The sequence below is a fragment of the Microcebus murinus genome, chromosome 8 (genome assembly GCF_040939455.1).
Source record: "Microcebus murinus isolate Inina chromosome 8, M.murinus_Inina_mat1.0, whole genome shotgun sequence".
NCBI classification, from domain to species: domain Eukaryota; kingdom Metazoa; phylum Chordata; class Mammalia; order Primates; family Cheirogaleidae; genus Microcebus; species Microcebus murinus.
The window spans coordinates 34,918,695-34,937,348 of record NC_134111.1 but is presented as its reverse complement, the minus strand read 5'-3'; the positions used below and the strand labels follow the sequence as shown (position 1 = coordinate 34,937,348).

The following is an 18,654-nucleotide window of genomic DNA, read 5'->3' as shown; positions in this document are numbered from 1 at the left end:
CCACAATTCTATATATCTAGTTATTGTGATATGTTGCCCTTTGGCTAAAAAAATTATGTGGGTACTTAGTGAATTATATTAAAATAACATGCATAAAACACAATGGGATTAAAATCATCTAATAAATTTTTCCATGGCAAGTAATAAATGCATGAGTAATTTAAAAAATGGATAAAAAATAACTCCTCATCAGTTAAAACATTATTTCTACATGTGGGAGTTTTAGGGTATGTTGGGAGGTACAAGGGTGAAAGGGTGTCTGAAAGGCTTTGAGGTTGGCTAAAAACTCAAAACTATGGAGTAAAACCTGACAATAAAGTTATACTGAACACAAAGTTTTAGAGAACTTTAACAAAAGTCTAGTTGGCAAAACTTAATTTGATCCAACATAAGGTCAAAACAAACTCTATAGTTAATAAAGCAACTAAAAATCAATAATCTAAATTATCATAAAATAAGATCAGCACTTTATATTTAGCTTTAGTGGTGCACAAGTTCAAGTTTCCGAAGGTCCTCACTTAAAAACAACCAGGAAATTCATAAAAATGAAAACTCAACTTTCAGTGGGAGCCCTTTGGAGAAAAACACACACTCACATACATACACCCCCACAGGTAGTTTGCACTAGTGTAGCCCTGTGCGAGGAAACATCATATCTTTGATTTAGTGCCAGTCAAAAATACATTGCAAAATCAATCATACTGCTAAGTATTTCTATATCTTGGTTTTATATTTATGAAGATGGGGAATATTTTTTGTGAGTTACTAATTTCCAAAGTACTTGGTGTAAAAGGAAATGAAAACTGTTCAGAAAGAAAGCTTACAGAGTTAATTGCCAGTTAATTATCACACCATAAAATAATTACAGGTGGCATAATATTTTACCACATAGATTCAGCAATATAGGAAAATGAATCAATTGTCTGTGACAATGTAACTTTGGTTGAAAATGGTTAATCTCATCTATGGTCTCCAAAATTGGAAGGAATTATTATTTGACATTAAATATTTCTCATGTTGAAATTCTTTACACAGTTATTAAGGTTATAATAAACATTTTTTAAAATTGCTTTAAAATATATTCAGCGCTGCACAAAATTTTAAGATGGAAGGCAACAGGAGCACTACAGAAGTGCAAGCTGAGGATGCAACATGATTTTTAGACAACACGAGAAAATTGTTTGAATCACATGGGAAAAGTAGTAATAGATTATTTAAATAAGATCATTACTCATGACACAATACAAAAAGTTTTTTTAAAAAACACAGAAAAACACAGATACTATTTAATAATCTATAATATTACTTCTTATATAATAAACTCTCACAAAACATAATGCAATGCAATTTAATCCTGTACCAGCTTGATTTTTTAAAAAAATATAACTTGTATTTTACTAAACATGTTTTTTGAGGTAAGGAAGTTATAGGTTACATTTAAAAATTAGTACTGGTATATTTTAACATTCTGCAAATGGTTTAAAAATTAATAAAAAACAGCATGTAACATCATTAGATTCCCACCAGCAGTTTATTAATTTATGTATAATTATCATTAGCACAAATTATTATGAAGGAAATGACAAACTACCAATCTCAAAACAACATATTCTCCTCAGATGATAAAAGTGAATTGGAATTCAATATTTCTAAGTGGGAAATCAATTACAATTTGCTATTTCTAATTATGCTTTCTTCTAAATAAAAAATAGAAAATTTCCAAATAAGCATTTCTAAAATCATTAAAAACCAGATATCACATACTGAAAATGAAATCTGTTTCTAAAGAATAAAAAAAATGTTTTAAAATGTTCACTATTTTTCATATTCACACACACAAAAAGCATTCATCTTTCAATTTCTCTAAGGATCATCTACAAGAAAACAACATAGACAAAGGGGATCAAAAAACTAAAGGGAAAATAAAGGATGGCTCACTTAACTCAGAATAGTTAACAAAAATCAGCAGTGGTATTGGAATTTTCCAATATAGTTAAAGGGAATAGAAAATGGTTATGACTCTTTTTCTAAGCTATATGCACTTTTTTGCAAAGTAGCATTTCAGTGTTAAGCATTATCTACAATATATACAATATCGTATTATATGTATCACTATATGAATCCACCTTTGTCTTCACACATTTACCTTTCCTTCTCTCTTAAATAAGATTTCTCGATATTTCACTAACACAGTTTTACTGTTTCTACTTCACTTGGCTTCAATCCTATCTTTAACTACTATTTATTTATTGTCACTTGGGGCCTAATTTTCCAGTAACTCCTTACAATAACTTTTCCAGGTCTGACGATTTGATTTCTGAAATAGGTTAAGCAGACCAGATTTACTAGACACTTTTCACACTAAATGCCAATAGAGGACCATGGAAGAGGAGATACACTAATAATAGCTAGCATTTGCTGAGCAATTGCTAAGTGTCAAGCATAATAATAAGTACACTACATGCACTGTCATCTCACCCCTTATGTAGTTACAATTATTAGATGGAAAAAATAAATACCGAACTCATAGTGTTGTAAGAATTAAATGAGCTAACATTATGTGAAGCACTTACAAGAGACCTTCATGTCCAGTAAGAGACCTGGGTATATTAGTAGTAGCTATTATGACTATTATCCTCATTTTAAAGATGATATAACTAAATTCCATAGTTATGTAACTTTCAGCTGTCATGCTTCTGGTAAGTAGATGTCAGAATTTTTAAGTACCTTTGTGTGATTTCAGGTATCACATTCTTACACTTGTGTCTTTAACACTTAACTCTGTGTTTTACTGTCTCCTCCTAACTTGAAATCTGCATTTTTCTTCCCTTGGAATCAAGAGCAAGTTAATATGCTGAAAGGTCCTAATTAATTGTCAAGAACTTCACCTTTAATAGGAAACTTAATGGACCTCTGATTCATCAAAACCAGGAGAGATAACAGGAAAAAAGAGCTCTAACTTCCGTTGTCACTACCCACAAAATATGATAACCCCCAAAATAATAAAAGGAGGTAACAGAGATCATAATCACAACCTGTCAACAAAAAACAGATATTCACAGCTTTACGGAATCCTCATTGTTAATTTGTTTTGATTTTCTCATTTCAGAATCCCCTATTTTTCTATATTATAAAATATTAGTTTTTAACATATAAATTAAAAGGAATTTGTGTTCTCAATTTTCCACAATATCTTTCTATGTCACACATATCCTAAGGTATGGGGGAAAACTTTAAAACTTCCTCATTTTTCTCTTTCTCTCTCTCTTCATTACTATCTACAGGAAGCTATAATTTTTTTTTAGTTTGATGAATGGATACTCGTAGTTAAAGATGCTAAAGGATAAACACATACACACACATACAGACACACACACACAGAATTCTTTCGGCAACTAGCAGGTTAGCAATTTCTTGTAGGACCTAACTGTATTCTCACATTTATTAGGAATAGCTATCATCATTAAAGCAACTATTTCTTATTTCTGATCAGCCACCAAATTTAAATGTTAGCCCCAATGATAAGGAGTGAAACTTCAAGAGCAGCTGCCGATCTAAGATGACAATATCTTCACATCTGTGTAATGTTGAAATGGCCATCCTTCATCTTTCAATTTTTCTGTGAATCTGCAGGCACATCAGGTAATCACAGTAACTGGTATAATTTAATAACAGACAGGACTATAAAATTTACTGTCTCTATCTGGAAACCACTACAAAATGTTGTTTAAAATTATTGTTTAGTGCTTTGAAAATGTTCAGGAAAACACAGGTGAAATGGTAACAAGGTATTTTTAAAGCATCAAGTGGTAATGCTTTGCATTTTTATGTTAGCAAAAAAAAAGTTTTTTCTTTAAATTTTGAGAAAATAAGGCCTCAATGAATGAAAAAATTGTATTAAATAACCCTATTTGGGAAGTGATTACTACAGATTCATAAAGCTAAAGATGCACAATTCTGATTTGAGTGGTAAATTCAGTGAGAGGCAAACTAAAGAACCAAACTTAAAGGAGATAAAGGATCACATTGTTAAGAAGGCAATGAACACCTTTACTCTAATAAAGAGCTAGAGGAATTAAAAACTCTGAATCAATCTTGGGACTTATATTTAGAAAAATTATAATTCATTATATTCTCAGTAAAAATAATAGGCCTATCTTCATAAAATAAAAAATAATAATAAAGTAATACTAGCTATATTTATATCAGTTGCTTCATTTTAAAGATAAGGAAACTGAGATCCAGAAAACTTAAATGTCATGCTACAGAGTTTACTAATGGCTTTATCAGGACTAGAATCCAATTCTCTTCTCTTAGACCCATAATATAGTACTGCAGGAGATGACTGCTACCATTTGCAGTTAGGAAAGTTCCAAGTATTTTTATTTCTTTATATATTGCTTCCCCCCAACACCAACCAGTTCCTCTCCCCAGAGGGAGTCACCTTTAATTTTGTATTAGTTCTACAATAGATTCCTTAAATTCAAATATCTTTATGGACCAGAATGACTCAATAGAGAGTGGCTGGAATCTGTGAAAATCTGGAGATCGCATACTCACTTAAGAGCAATCACATTAAAAAATAATAATAATAAAGCATACTTTGACCAAAGAAATGGACTCAAAGCATTTTATACATTGTCTAAATTATCTCACGTTGCACTCCCAGCTTCTCAGTACAATTCCTCCTAATATAGTCATTATTCCTCTTATTGGTTATCCTTATAACTTTAAGGACTATATCATTACTACTATTTCTTATATGAACAATAGACACTATTTATTAACTCCCACTTTTTAATATGCTAATATTCCAACCCCTAACCTTTCCCTCAGCTCTCTTCAGTCCTTATACCTAACTCCCAACCTCTACCACCTGTGTGCTTATTGTGGCATTGCCAGTGGTGACAATATTTACATTCTCTTCTGTATTCATGATTATCTTCCTCATTACATCTAAAGATTGATTGAAAATCAATCCAAAGTTGAAAATCAGTGAAAACCACTTATATTTAATATAAAATATTTTTCATTTCAGAGCTAAGGAAAGTTTGATGACTATTTTCCTTTCTTATATATATATTTTTTGCTTTTCCTAGAATGTATACATTTTTTCCTTTGCACTATTTTTTGTCTTTCAAATGCTCCCTAAATATTAAATGTTCAATAATGTCTCCGTTTTGTCCCAGACCCTCTCACCACCAAAGCCCACCATTTTCTTATATTAATTCTACACTAGATTGAAACAATATGAATTGTTCGCCTTCTTGAACTATTTCATAGCTATCATGCTATGTTTTTCTGTTTTTCTTAATCCCATTTTGTTGGGGTTCAACCTCAAGTAACTTGTAAGAAAGATTATATTTAAGGAAGATATCTTTTGTCTTTATATGCATCAAAACATCTTTGTTCTATCCTTACACTTGATATTTTAGCTGGATATGGAATTCTGAGTCGCAAATCATCTTTCTTCAGAAATTCGAGAATTATCCTCTTACTTAATACTTGTTTTAACTGTATTTTTTGTTTTCCTACTAGACTTCTAATTAGTAGGAAGTCACACTTCACAGAGATTCACCATAACTTATATATTCCATCTTGTTTTTTTGTTTGTTTGAATGAGAGATTTGAGAGATTTTCCCTATTTAAAATTACAAATTTTCCTTAAATTATTTATTTGAAAATCTTTATTTTAATTTCCAAAAATATTTTTCTTAGTCATTCAGATTCCACATCATTTCTTGTTTTATGAATGAAACACTTCTCTGGATCTTTTCAAGGATTCTAATTTTTTTTCTCTCTCTCTCTATGATCCTTTTTGTCTGTTCTTACAAGGTCATTTTGTTGTTACAAGTTTTCATTTACCTTGGACTTACTATTTTTTTTTCATGTTGCAGAATTTAAAAAAATTTTTTCTTAAATTATTTCTGAAATGTCTGGTGATCTTTGGTTGTTTTATATTTAAGAATGACGGAAAAGAAAATGCCAATTCCTTTGTTCTTAAGTGAGTCTTGTTGACTAAAAGACTTTGCCTTAGGGTACGAAAGGAGCTGATCATTAGGCTGAGAGAGCCTAAGTGCCAAAATAAATGGAATTTTATTCTATTGTTCTAAGACCCATCACTAGTTGCCCTCATTGTCCCTTGGCAGTTCATGCAATTTTATTAGTATGTGTTAAGGGGAGATGGTTGGGTAAGGCAGTGAGAAAAACTTCCTATAGGGATTTTTTTCGTGGGGAGTACAGTTGGTGAATGGCTGTCTATTCCATCTATGCATGTTCAATTATTTCACTTCAGCCCCAGTGTCTCATTTCTGTCCTCTATTTTTCTTGGCATTATTGAGCCTCAAGTTTTGGGGGGCTTGTTAAGGCCAGGGTGGCTCCCTCCTCAATTTCAGGACACTCCTCAATATCCTAGGCAGTTTCCTCTGCCTTGCTTTACTCCATACAATTAATAATAGTTTTATATATTTTTGATCCTTTACTTTAAAGCTTAAATTGATGAGTTTTCAGGAGGTAGTTTAGATAAATATACCTCAATCCTTCCTTTTAAAACGGATATTCACTTATTGAAAAGCAACTCCACTGACCTGAAGAAGCTACATTTAAAACTAAAAAAAAACAAAGAAAACTCAAGAACAACAACAAAAATTATTACATTGTTGCCTATCGCCATAATCATAACAGTAATAATGTTGTTCAGAATGATTCCAATAAGGCTCTCTGTTGAGATAAATACAAATTGCACATCTACATAGATCTTAAGGTACACAGGACAAAAGTAATACTACTGATTTCATGTCTGAAATGCCTTATTCTCTGCTTTATGTGGAGAATGAGACAAGTGATTAACATTCTCAAGAAAATAAAGATTCATTGAAGTCCAAAATTATTTAATGAGATAGTTGCAAATATCTCATATTTGTGGAGGTTATTTTCTTTACAAAAGGAATGGAAATGATGTATACATGTTATCCCACTTGAATTAGAATTTTATATAGATAAGAAGAATTTGTGCATTGTAGAAGCAAAATGGGCCTATTGTTGTCTGCAACAGCAAATGAAGTGTCTCATAACTAGCAATTCAATGTGCTAATTCAGCTGTACCATCCAATTACCTACAATTCATCTCAACTTTAGTGTACAACAATAAATGTCTTCCAAAAATCTGTGACAAAATGTCTGCTGTAGGCTACCAAATAGGGGCAATACTATACATAAGCCCAGCAGTGGATGCCACAGAATGTGAGTTGTTAAAACTGTTCATCCTAATCTATCAATGAATTTTTTACATGAAGTCAATAATCAGGAGTGAGTAATGAAACGTACTGGTGATTTTATGAGAAAAACCTGACCAAGGCACATGAGAACTGTGTGGCAACTGCCAACTGCCAACTGACCACAGGGCCCAATAACACAATTTTAAAAGTAGACAAAGGTAATGAGATGCAAATTTAGCATCCCAAGCCTCCTGCTAAATGACCTAGATGCAAGAGCTATAGTGTCTGTCTTTCCTACTCACAGACTAAATGATGAAATGAACAAAAGCTGTTTTTTATTTACTCATTTTTCTTTTCAGAATCAAGAAGACCAATAGATAGTTCAGTCCTGCCACATGAGGATTTATTAAGCCATAGAAGAAAGATAATTTAGAGAAGAGAGTCCTATGAAGAAGGAAGAAAGGAGGAAGAGATGTGGGCAAAAGAAAAAGAATACTGAGAAGTGATAAACATAGCATTTACTTAAGAAAAAAATATAGACATGTACTTAAAAATCTATAATATGAGTAAAGTTGGAACCATTTTCAGTGACAGCCTGGTTTTTAATATTTGTCAGAACAAGTGATATATAGTAGCAGTCAAGACTAAACCATCAAGAGAATCAAAGAAATATGAGCCTCAGGAATCCTGGTAAAATTTGCTATGGAAAAAAAGAGAAAAGATTGTACTGAGTCTTGAAACTAGGATAGTCAATAACACCCCAAACCCTTAGTTCATTGTTACTAAGTGCGGATTTTTGTTTCTAAAATAAACCAGACAACCAGAGGGACTTCTCCTTGGGGGTATATAATTTAAATAATTTACATAATCTAATCAAATACCAGTGATTCTGAAATAAAATTTATCTTTAAAAAGACTATAGAAATGCCATATTAAAAGACTGTCTTGGGGCATTAAACAAAAATATTAAATAACAGAAAGATATTGAAAATCAACCAAAGGTCAGAGGTAAGGAAATGCATCAGGTTTTTACATATTATAAATGATGGCAAATATTCCATCAAATAAAAAGGTTACAAAAAAACATTTTTGAGGGGAAAAAAAAGAAATTTCACTAATATTTCCATAATCTTTTCACAAATATGAATATTTCCTAAAGTAATTTAAAGAACTTCTCAGGAGTATTGCAGGAAAATAAGTTATTTCTTATTTACTTTACTTACATATGTAAATCTTAGTTATGGCTTGAAGTCTTGGTGTAGATCTTATTATGTGATGGATTGAAACAAACACCAACTTCTTTTCCAAAAATTTTAAAATATATAATCTTCCTGTCTGCAAAACTATATATTAATGATTATTATTAGTATTTTGGTTTGCAGCAAGACATCAAGTCAATGACTCCACTTCAAGAAAATCACACTGATTCTCCATGTTTATTGACCTCTTCATAATTAGCTTTATGTCTTAATCAGGTGCTATGACTTTTAAAAGATAAACATTTTTTTCTTATTTACAACTCTAGAGATCTGAGTTTGTTCATCAGGTTTTCTTTCTTCACTTTCAAAGGCAAACTAACTCAAATAGGAAAGAAGAAATCTGAGTTCCATTTTCAATTCTGCAACTTTAAGCTTTGTGACTTAAAGCAGGTAGTTTTAATTACTTCATCAAAATAGTATAATCCTTGCCCTTCCACGGATCTTCTTACCCCAGTCAACTTTCTGAACCTTTTTGTGGCTTGCATTCCTTATCTCTAAAATGGGGATACTAATAAAATCTACTTTGGGGGACTGTTACGATTAAATGAATTAATATCTGCAAAGTCCCTTAGAACAATCCCTGGAAGACACTAACTGCCATATTTCATTAAATGAATAAAAGTTAATAAATAAATCTATGAGATGATATACTAGAGATAGATCACGGTGTTTGTTTCAATCCATAACATAATAAGATCCACACCAAGACTTCAAGCCATAAACTAAGATTTACATATGTAAGTAAAGTAAATAAGAAATAACTTATTTTCCTGCAATACTCCTGAGAAGTCCTTTAAATTACTTTAGGAAATATTCCTATTTGTGAAAAGATTATGGAAATATTACTGAAATTTCTTTTTTTTCCCTCAAAAACGTTTTTTTTTTTTGTAACCTTTTTATTTGATGGAATATTTGCTTGAAATGTCACTGCACATCAGACTCATCTAGGAAATCATTTATAAAGATAAATTCTCTGGACCTATCCGAGGCAAATGAGAAGAACCTATCAGTGGGACCCAACAACCTGTACTAAATTAAATAAATAAATAAGCTCTAAGGGAATTTGGATTTACAAATTGGCTTGGTTGAAATGAGATTAAATAACATTCATTCCTTATTCCAGTAAGCAGACTGGCACCATCTTGGTGACAGTGATCTGTGATTTACTACCAAAAAGGAAAGTCATCTCCAATCCTCCACTCATTTCCACCAAACCTGATGCAGTACACTAAGGCAATTGCTAGCATCTTTCCTAGGTCTGAATTTTATTACCCAGACTCACATCTAGAACAAGAATGAAATAAGCTGTAAGTACTATGTCTCATTAAGTCATGGATATGACAACCATGCTGGCCTAGGCAGTGTGGGTGCATGGGGTAGGCAGTATATCATGGTGGTTCAGACTAAGAAGGGTAACTGAGCTCAGTCTACATACAGAATTAAATGTTCTGTGATGAAATTTTAATTAGTCTTGGGTTAAATTCAAAAAATAAATGCAATACGGAAACTGTACAAGGAACTAAATATATTCTATTTAAAGAAAGACTCTTTATTGTGAGATTCAGTTCTTCCATCTTAGTTGGTGTTACATTCATAACATGAAATGATGATGATTATATAAGTGAACTTTTTAAATCATTCTTATTGTACAAAAGAAAATGTTCACATGGAGATTGGCACTCCATTTTTTTTAAAATTTTATTAGTCAATGACAATATCAGATGGAGAACTGCTAGAGCATTGGTTTCCGATACAGAAAGAACTGGTGTCATTCTTGGCCCCAACACATATTAGCTGTGTAATTATGAGCAGGTGAGTCCTCATTTGTACAATGGGAATAGTAACATTACTTATGACTCATATGGGTTGTTATAAAGATAAAATGTGGTAATACCTGCCAGATGTTTACTTACCACATCATAAGTACAAAGTAAGCATCTAATAAATTTTAGCTACTTTACCAATTTATAACCCATTTCATCATTTTTAATTCCTTCATAAATAAATTGGCATAGATATACCTTCCTTCACATATTTTGTTCCATTTTTCTTTCTTTAAACTAATGGTAGTATTTCATCAGGTTCTTGATAGTCATATAAATCTCACCTTCTCTATCTCAAATTAATTATGTAATAAAAACCTCAAGAGCAAATTAAGTCAGTTATTATGCTTCTGATCTAAAAGAAACTACATAATCCTCCTCATATGTCAAAATCTATTTTATTAACAAAAAATGAGATGTGCTGCTTATAATATATATGCAATTAATATAAGGCAAGAGACTAAGTTGACATTTACTACTATCTTGATTCAGCAGGCTGTGCTTTACATTCTTCTTTCTGTTTAGAGTGACTACTCACCACATGTATATTGTCCACCAAAGTGCCAACCAACAGTTTAATCACACTTTTTCTATGATGTTGTACAAGAGCTTAAATAAGACTTAAGTGACAATGCAATGTAACATAATGTATGAAACACAGCCCCAATTAATTCCTCCTCATGTTAAAAGCCTGATATGATACATCTTAGACAGCGCTCATGTGTCTTAACAATACATACATCTAAAAATAAATAAGTAAAATAAGTCTGAGTATTTAACATGGAAATTGTTTAATTTTCTTATATAACATACAATATGATCACAAATATGTTCATACCTATGACAGTAACTGTCACTCCTCTCCCTACATCTCTATCAAGCTATCCTGGGTGAATTAACCATTAATATGGAACAACTTTTAACAACTGATATTTTGAATCTTGATTTGGTTCAATTGTGATGAGTAGGTGATTATAGTAGGGTAGACATGAAAAGAGAGCCTGATAGTTCATGAGAACTATACCTATGCGGACATTTGAATGAATCTGGGCCCTTAAAAGAAAAGCATGTCTTCCTACTTTAACAATTTAAATGTTAAGCTCCATCAATCTCTTAATAATCTGTAGTAATAACTTTTAAAAATTAAGAATGTCAGCTTAAATTAATAGGTCTGAAGACACATTAAGGAAAAAGACTTGGAAAACAAATAGCTAAAAATGAATTTAAGGACATGAGAGCATACCATAGTCAGAATCACACAGATGTCTTTAGTCACCTGTAATTAGTTCTTGGTAATAAAGCTAAGACTACTTAAATATATTATTATAAATATACCACACTGAAAACATAGATATAGGTCTAAATCTGGATCAAGGAGAAACAAATGAATCAAATGAATAAAATCAGTTTGGTTTATACTTCTGCTCCTAACGGTAACTGGGCTTATAATGCCCCAAATGGAAGACCACTATTACTGAATTAACATGTGCACTTATTTGTATAAAGTTCCTTGAATTCTCTTAAGTACCAAATTTCATAATGAAAAGCTAGATTCTTCAAAAACAGTTATGCCTATAATTGAATGGCAGAAGTCCTTAAACAAAGTCCTTTAAGACAGAAATTATAAATAGAAGCCTAACCTGATAAAATGATAAATGATTTATCAAAGCAGTGTCAGATTTTTAAATATGATTTCTGTTTTCAAACATATGCTTTGTGTATGTGTGTTTGTGGGTGTACGTGTGTGTTTTGTTGAGGGGTGCATTTTCTTAAGACATTCCATCAATAGGTTGTCAGAGTCAACATGAGTATATATATGTAAATCTTGATTTGATGTTTCACATATGTTTACTCTGATGACAAGAGCAGAAGGAAAGATTTAGAACCAAAGCCCAGTTTAAATCCTTTGATAATTAAACATATGGTCACTCAGACTTCAAAGTGGTGATCCTGTTAGATCCCATTAGATTTAAGATCTACATGTTCCTTCTGATAGGGACACAAACCCCAAAAGGTGATGTATTAAAAGTCATGGTCAAGAATGTGTTGTTTGTTGCAATAGGTATCATTTGAGAATATGATGTTTAATAAGGCAAATTAGTTAAAGGTCACAGCTATAGGAACTGTCTGGTTTCATAAAGCACATTGAACAACTATCAGAAACATATAGCACTGTTATTTATCTTATACAGTAAGACAATTCCATTCATGCTTTATTCTCAAGCATTTTCTTTATTTTCTTGTTATTTAAAAACACCAGTATTCTCATTTATCCAATTGGAAAGAAAATATCCATTTGTTGCTTGTCCTGTCACCCTCTTCCTAAAATGCCAAAGTTTTCATAAGCTGCACAATCTCGATAACATGCAAGTGTTCCTGTTACAACTAACACCTCTAAAACTGAAGTTGGCATGGTAGAAACTTATTTCACTCTGGCATAACCGTTTAATCTGAAATAAATGCATATTAAGCTAAAAAGTTACATGTGTAAGTTAAATCTGAAAAACATTAGAAGGCATCTCAAACAATATCAGAATGTCCACTTTCACTATTTCTTTGCTATTTTTAAATACAAAAACTAGCTAAAGTATCAGGTGATTTATAAGTAATATTTTTAAAACAAAATTGCCTTGAACATGATCCTGCACAATACTCATGGTAAATCACCAACTGTTTCAAGAAATGACAAGCATATCATCAAAAAAGTAATATTGCAGCCCACGGTTTCCTACTAGTACATTGAATCAGGAGGTATTATGTTTCCAGGTACTTTGGCAAATTCTCAAATGCATATAGTATCACACCTCTCATAGATATTTGAAGCTGTAAAGGAATCTATAAATTATTTAGGGCGAGTGATTCAGCTTGCAGATCAATTTATAGCCTCCAAATATTTTAAGCTGATATATCTTTTCTTTATATTAAATGAGAGAACTTTTCACTTGTTAAAAACCACATGAAAGTATTCACCCCCAAATGATGTCGTGTCTCAGTTTACATTCACATAGAAATATTGAGAGATGCCACCATTCAGAATCTCTAAACTGATTTCTTCAATTCTGCAATGAGTGTTAAAGAATTCCAGCCAAGTTAAAGACTTGCAGAGAGGGGCAAATTCAAGCAGTAAGATGAGCTAGAAAAAAGCAGAAGACTCCTGTTTCAATATCCCTTCTGCTAGTCCTCAATTCCCATTCATAAACGACTAAATGAACAGAAAAAGAGGGAGGTAGAATTCAATTTGTAGTGTGTAGGCTCATGAGCATAGCTTGGTAACTTGTAAGCCTGCATACATCTCCATGCTAATCAATACAACCAACAAGTTTTTATTAAGCATTTAACTAGCTTTCCCACACTGCCCTAGAGTCTGCATATCTGTGACCAGGTCTGGTCCCATTCTAAACTTTGTGACCCAGAATGTATACCAGCAGCACCCTATAATTCTTTTGGAAAAGATTTCTCTCCTTACTCTCCAAAGCGGATTCTGAGACACAGTGCCCCTACTTAAGCAAGTAGCTTAAGGCCTGGAATGGGATGAGCATCACAGAAATGGTGAATTAAAAGGATTTATTTAAACAAGCAAGAGAAGCCAAGGAAATTCTAAATGAAATTGAAATTGGGCAGGGACATAAGAAAGAGATGTGAAATCCTGATTTGTGGCAAAGGGTGAAGGGAAATGCACGGTTTGTTTTATGTTCAAAGTCTGCCTCGGGCTATGAAAATTCTCCAAATCTATCCAATTCAGAAATCAAACGAACACGGTTTCAATATTAAGGTTCTAATTCTGCAGGAGAGGAGGAATTTGCATAGATCAGGGGAAAAGGGAAACATTAGTAGTGAATGCAAAAGTCATTCAGGAAAAGGGAAGGATGTGGATTAACACTAGGAGAATGATCCTGGAAAATGAGAGGTCCAAAGTAAATAACTAATAGGTTGATCTTACTTTTCAATATTCTCAAACCAGCAGGTTTCCTTTAACACTAGAGGGCATGAACGCGCGCGCCTGCACACACACACACACACACACACATACACACACACACACACACACACACGAGGGAGGGGGAAGAGAGAGACACGCTGAGCAAAGGCAAAGGCAGCTTTCACATAAAGCTAAGAATCTGGGGAACCACAAGGAAACCAGAAATTCCAAGAGGGCTTTGGAGGTCAAGTGTCTTTAGTCCCTGCATATAAAATCTCTAAGTTGTTTCTGGCAAGAGTGACCACGATCTCTCCCAAGAAAACCGTTCTCCTAAGGAAGGACTAAGTGGATGGCAGTTTAAGGCAGGCATGCCTCCTCCATGCCCAAAGCTCTTCTCTTCTGCTAGCAATACCTTTGCCTGACGAAATCTTCCACCCATTCAAGGTTAGTTTTCCCTGAACCTAGAAGCATCTATGTTTGCCTGCCTACTCTTCCTACTGCGGGTGCCTATAAAGGCTGGCAATGTAGACTTTGCACCTGAAAATTCAACTAACCATAGCCAAAAAACTGGCTACTGGGAGGGGCTCCCGCAGCTTTCGCTACCCAGATCAGCAGCCTCAGTGCGCTCGGGTTCGCAGCAGCGCAGCGCCTCGGACCTACAAGGGGAGGCTGGCGGGGCGCCCTCCGCTCTACCCCTTGCGCCCCGCACTCAGTTCCAAGACAGCCCAGACAAGGGCAGGCTCCCTCCATCTCCGCGCCCCGAAAACCCCAAGCTGGGAGGTCTCTACACCTAGAAGCGCCCAGACCGTGGGCTGAGGCATGCATCTTGACCAAGACGCCCCCAGGGATTAGGGGGCTGGTGCTCCAGAAGACGGGGCAGGGAGGTGGTAGAGGGAGAAAAAGATGGGCAGCAAGAAGCTAAAACAGAGAGGGAGGAGGAAGAGAGAGGGAGATGGAGAGACAGAATGCTGCAAGACGGAGAGACAGGCGGGAGAGACAGAATAAACGGGACACAGAGACATCCCAAGAAAGACAGGAGGAAACATAATGAAAGAGAAACACGACCTGGAGACCGGGGTGAAGGGTGAGGGAACCAAAAGCCAGAAAGAGAATCAGAAACAGAAAGAGACAGAGATAGAGACACGTAGAGATTGAGAGGCAGGGGCGCCAAAAGAGAAAGGCGAAGGGAGGCAAAAAGAGAGGAAGGCAACCGTCGAGCAAGACACCCCAAACCCAGAGAGCGCCTAGTGTCGGGCAGACGAGAAACGCCCTCACGGCAGCCCGCAGCTGGTGAGAGAAAGTTGCCAGGGCGGAGAGGCCGGGCCACCCCACCTCCCCACCGCCCGGCGCCACTAGCATGCAGAGGGGGCCAGCGCCCCACATCTCACTCCGCCTAGCAGCCCAGAAGCGGAGCAGAGGGCGGGCAGCGGCGGAAAGTTCCGCGCCTGGAGATCCTCCCGCCGCACCTGCAGTCGCGGGGCGAGCGCTCTCTCAGCTCCCGGGAGGCCGCCTCGCCGGGTCCGCCCGAGCCCCTGTCCTTGCCCCGGGACCGGCCCGGGGCGCTCGACTCGGCGCCCTGGCACTCGCTGCGGGACTTCGTGGCGCTCAGCCCCGGCACTCCGTCAGCCCAGAGGGGGCTTGTCCCAGACAATCATGAGGGAAAACAGGGGGAGCGAGAGAGAGAGAGAGACGGAGACCTGCTATCGTGGCCAAGGATCCCGCGAAGAGGGCACGGCAGTCCACACACCGGATTCAGCCTCCGATCCAGCCGGGCCGGCCGGCCGCACCGAGTGCCCGCTCGCAGAGCCCGCGCTCACCTGGACCCCGCGCCGGCCCGCGAGCGCCGCGCGCAGCCCGGGCTCCCGCCCGCGCCTCTCTTCACACTTGCCCGCGGGCAGCGCGAGCCGGCTCCGGCCTCGGCCAGCCCCAGAGAGGCTCCCTCATAGCGCAGCGGCGGGCTGGAGGGCTCCGCGAGCGCGGCGAGAGCGGACGCCCAGGCCGAGGAGGCGCCCGAGACAGAGCGAGGGCTCCTAGCACATTGTCACCTCAGCAGAGCCGCCGCCGCCTGGTCACTTCGCCCCCGGCCCCCGCCCCCCTCCCACCCCAGCCCGCTGCCTCCCGCCCCTCCTCCTCGCGCGGTCCCTCCCCCTCTCGTAGCCCCAGCCTGGAGGCCTCTCACTGGGCTAGTATCATTTACGTAACCAGCACCCCCGGCCCTCCTCCCTCCCTGCGCCCGCTCCTCCCCGGGCTGGGGCGGTGCGCACCGAGCGCGCTCCAGCTGCTCCTGGAGCTGCGGCTCCTGCGATGTGCACAAGTCCCGCGATACTTGGCAGGCACGGCCCCCAAGAGCAACTGTGGGGTCGACTCTTCTTCTCGGAGGGCGCCTCGCGACCCCGGTCCTCGGGTCCCCACGGCGCGAAAGCCGGCTTCCGTGCGCCGCGTTCGCCCGGCGCACCAGCGAGCCTCTGGGAGAGAGCTGGAGGGCCAGGGACTGCCCTCGGGGAAAGCTCCGTCCGGCAACCCCACCCTCGCCGTGCGTTCTCCAATGGAGAGGTGCTGCGGGGAAACTTGGGGTTCCAGCGCCGTCAGGCAAAAAGGACAGAGTTTGGCCTCTTGCCCATGACAGTTCCTACACCCGGACAGGATGGTGGCTACTGCCACCGAACGCACTGAGAGAGAACTGGGAACGCAGAGCGCTTCCTTGTGCTCTTCAATATTTCAGGGAGAAGTAAAGAAAAAAGTGACGCTTTGAATTCCTTTTTCAGTCAGGAAGGTATAGTATTTAACACACACACACACACACACCCCGAAGTACCTGAACACCCGCATGTCTAAGTTAATGAGGTGTACTAAATGACTTAAAATATATGTAAGGACTTTAGAACAGTGCCTGGCACAAGGCGCAGACTTACTGGCATCTGGAAGACGTTGGTCCTGTTGCCACTGCCACGGGGGAGGAACTTTCCTGGCAAATTGGAATTGCTGAGCTTAAGTCCCTGCTTGATCATTTATTCACTGTTGGTTGTTAGTTAATTTTGGCCCTTGGCTTTCTTCAATCTCAGGTTTCTTATCTGTAAGAAGTGGTGGCAGGGGTCGTTTATTCCTCTCGCGGTATCACTTCACGTGTCTTATAGTTTATTTGGCAGAACTGGGGGAAGATATGACAGCTACTTAAAAAATATTAAGAGCCACATTTTACAAACATATGATACTATTAATTATAATCTAGTATGTCAATGGCATTCTTGATTATACTCATGAAATGCAATTTCTACAGACATTATCTTTATATCTTTTCATGAATCAATTATCATTAAAATTTGTATGATAATATCTATATTAATGTCTCTTCGTACATTGTCTATCTTACCCCAGCATCACTTATGGAACATCTACCAGAGGTGTTTCTGTGCATGTTTGAGGACACAGGGGCCCTCTCATAATACCCGGGACACTCTAAAATTTCTCTCTACTTCTCCTCTAGTGAGTCCCAGTTCTGCCATCAAGTAACTTACTGAGAAAAACTGGATCAGCAGGTAACAGACTGGGTTTATAATAGTGGGCCAGCCACTTACTAGACATTTATTCTTGGAAGACATAAAGCCCTCATGATTACAATGTTTATCTCTTTTAAAAAGAAAAAAAGAATAATACCATTTTGGAACCTTTGTAGTAATAGTTAATTTAGGCAACAACCATAAATTTACTTGGTAAAAGTTATATGTGCAACTGGATATTTACATAGTTCCAAAGTACCTCCCTAAAAAGTTTTAGGTGTTGCTCATAACACAGCATCCCAAAATGTATTGGCCCCAAACAATAAACATCTATAATTCCTCAAGGTTCTGTGGGTTGTCTGGGAGGTCTTCTGTCCTGGCTGGTTCAGTTAGAAGTCTAGAAGTCTAGAATGGCCTCTCTGGCCTCTCTGTGGGGAGGTGAGCAAGCTTGTTAGTCTTGGGGACAGGGCTTAGCTGCAATAGCTCATCTTTGTTCAACCTAGCCTGTCATCTCTCAGTAGGCTAGTAATAGTGGTATTAATAGTTGTAGTGTTCCAAAAAGCAACGAGTGAGTATAAGCTCCAATGTGGAGCACTTTTCAAGATTCTGCTGTCATACATTTGCCAATGTCCCATTAGCCCAAGAAAGTCACATGGCCCAGCCATGGGTAATATAATCCATGTCTTGATGGGAGAAACTGCAAAGTCATATTGCAAGGAGAATACACATACAAATGAGAAACACTGAAGCCATTTTTGTAATCTATCATAGATTCTTAATTGCAAAGAAATTAAAAATTACCTGTAATGGTAATTTTTAGGCATTACCTTAACCAAGCAATCAAGGTCAAAATCACCAATAATGCACCAGTGACATCATTAACCTCAGGATGTGATACACTGAGATGTGCATAATATTATTTATTTAGTATTCCAGACA

General features: G+C 37.1%; 1 protein-coding gene across 1 annotated transcript in view; it reads right to left on the bottom strand.

The window, feature by feature from the left end:
* Positions 1–15,996, bottom strand: part of GALNT13 (polypeptide N-acetylgalactosaminyltransferase 13) — a 497,120-nt gene extending 481,124 nt beyond the window's left edge. Inside the window, exon 1 of the mRNA XM_012779946.3 lies at positions 15,916–15,996. The gene's annotated coding sequence lies outside the window, so the exon portion shown is untranslated. The remainder of the gene's footprint in view (positions 1–15,915) is intronic.
* Positions 15,997–18,654: the final 2,658 nt, after the last annotated feature.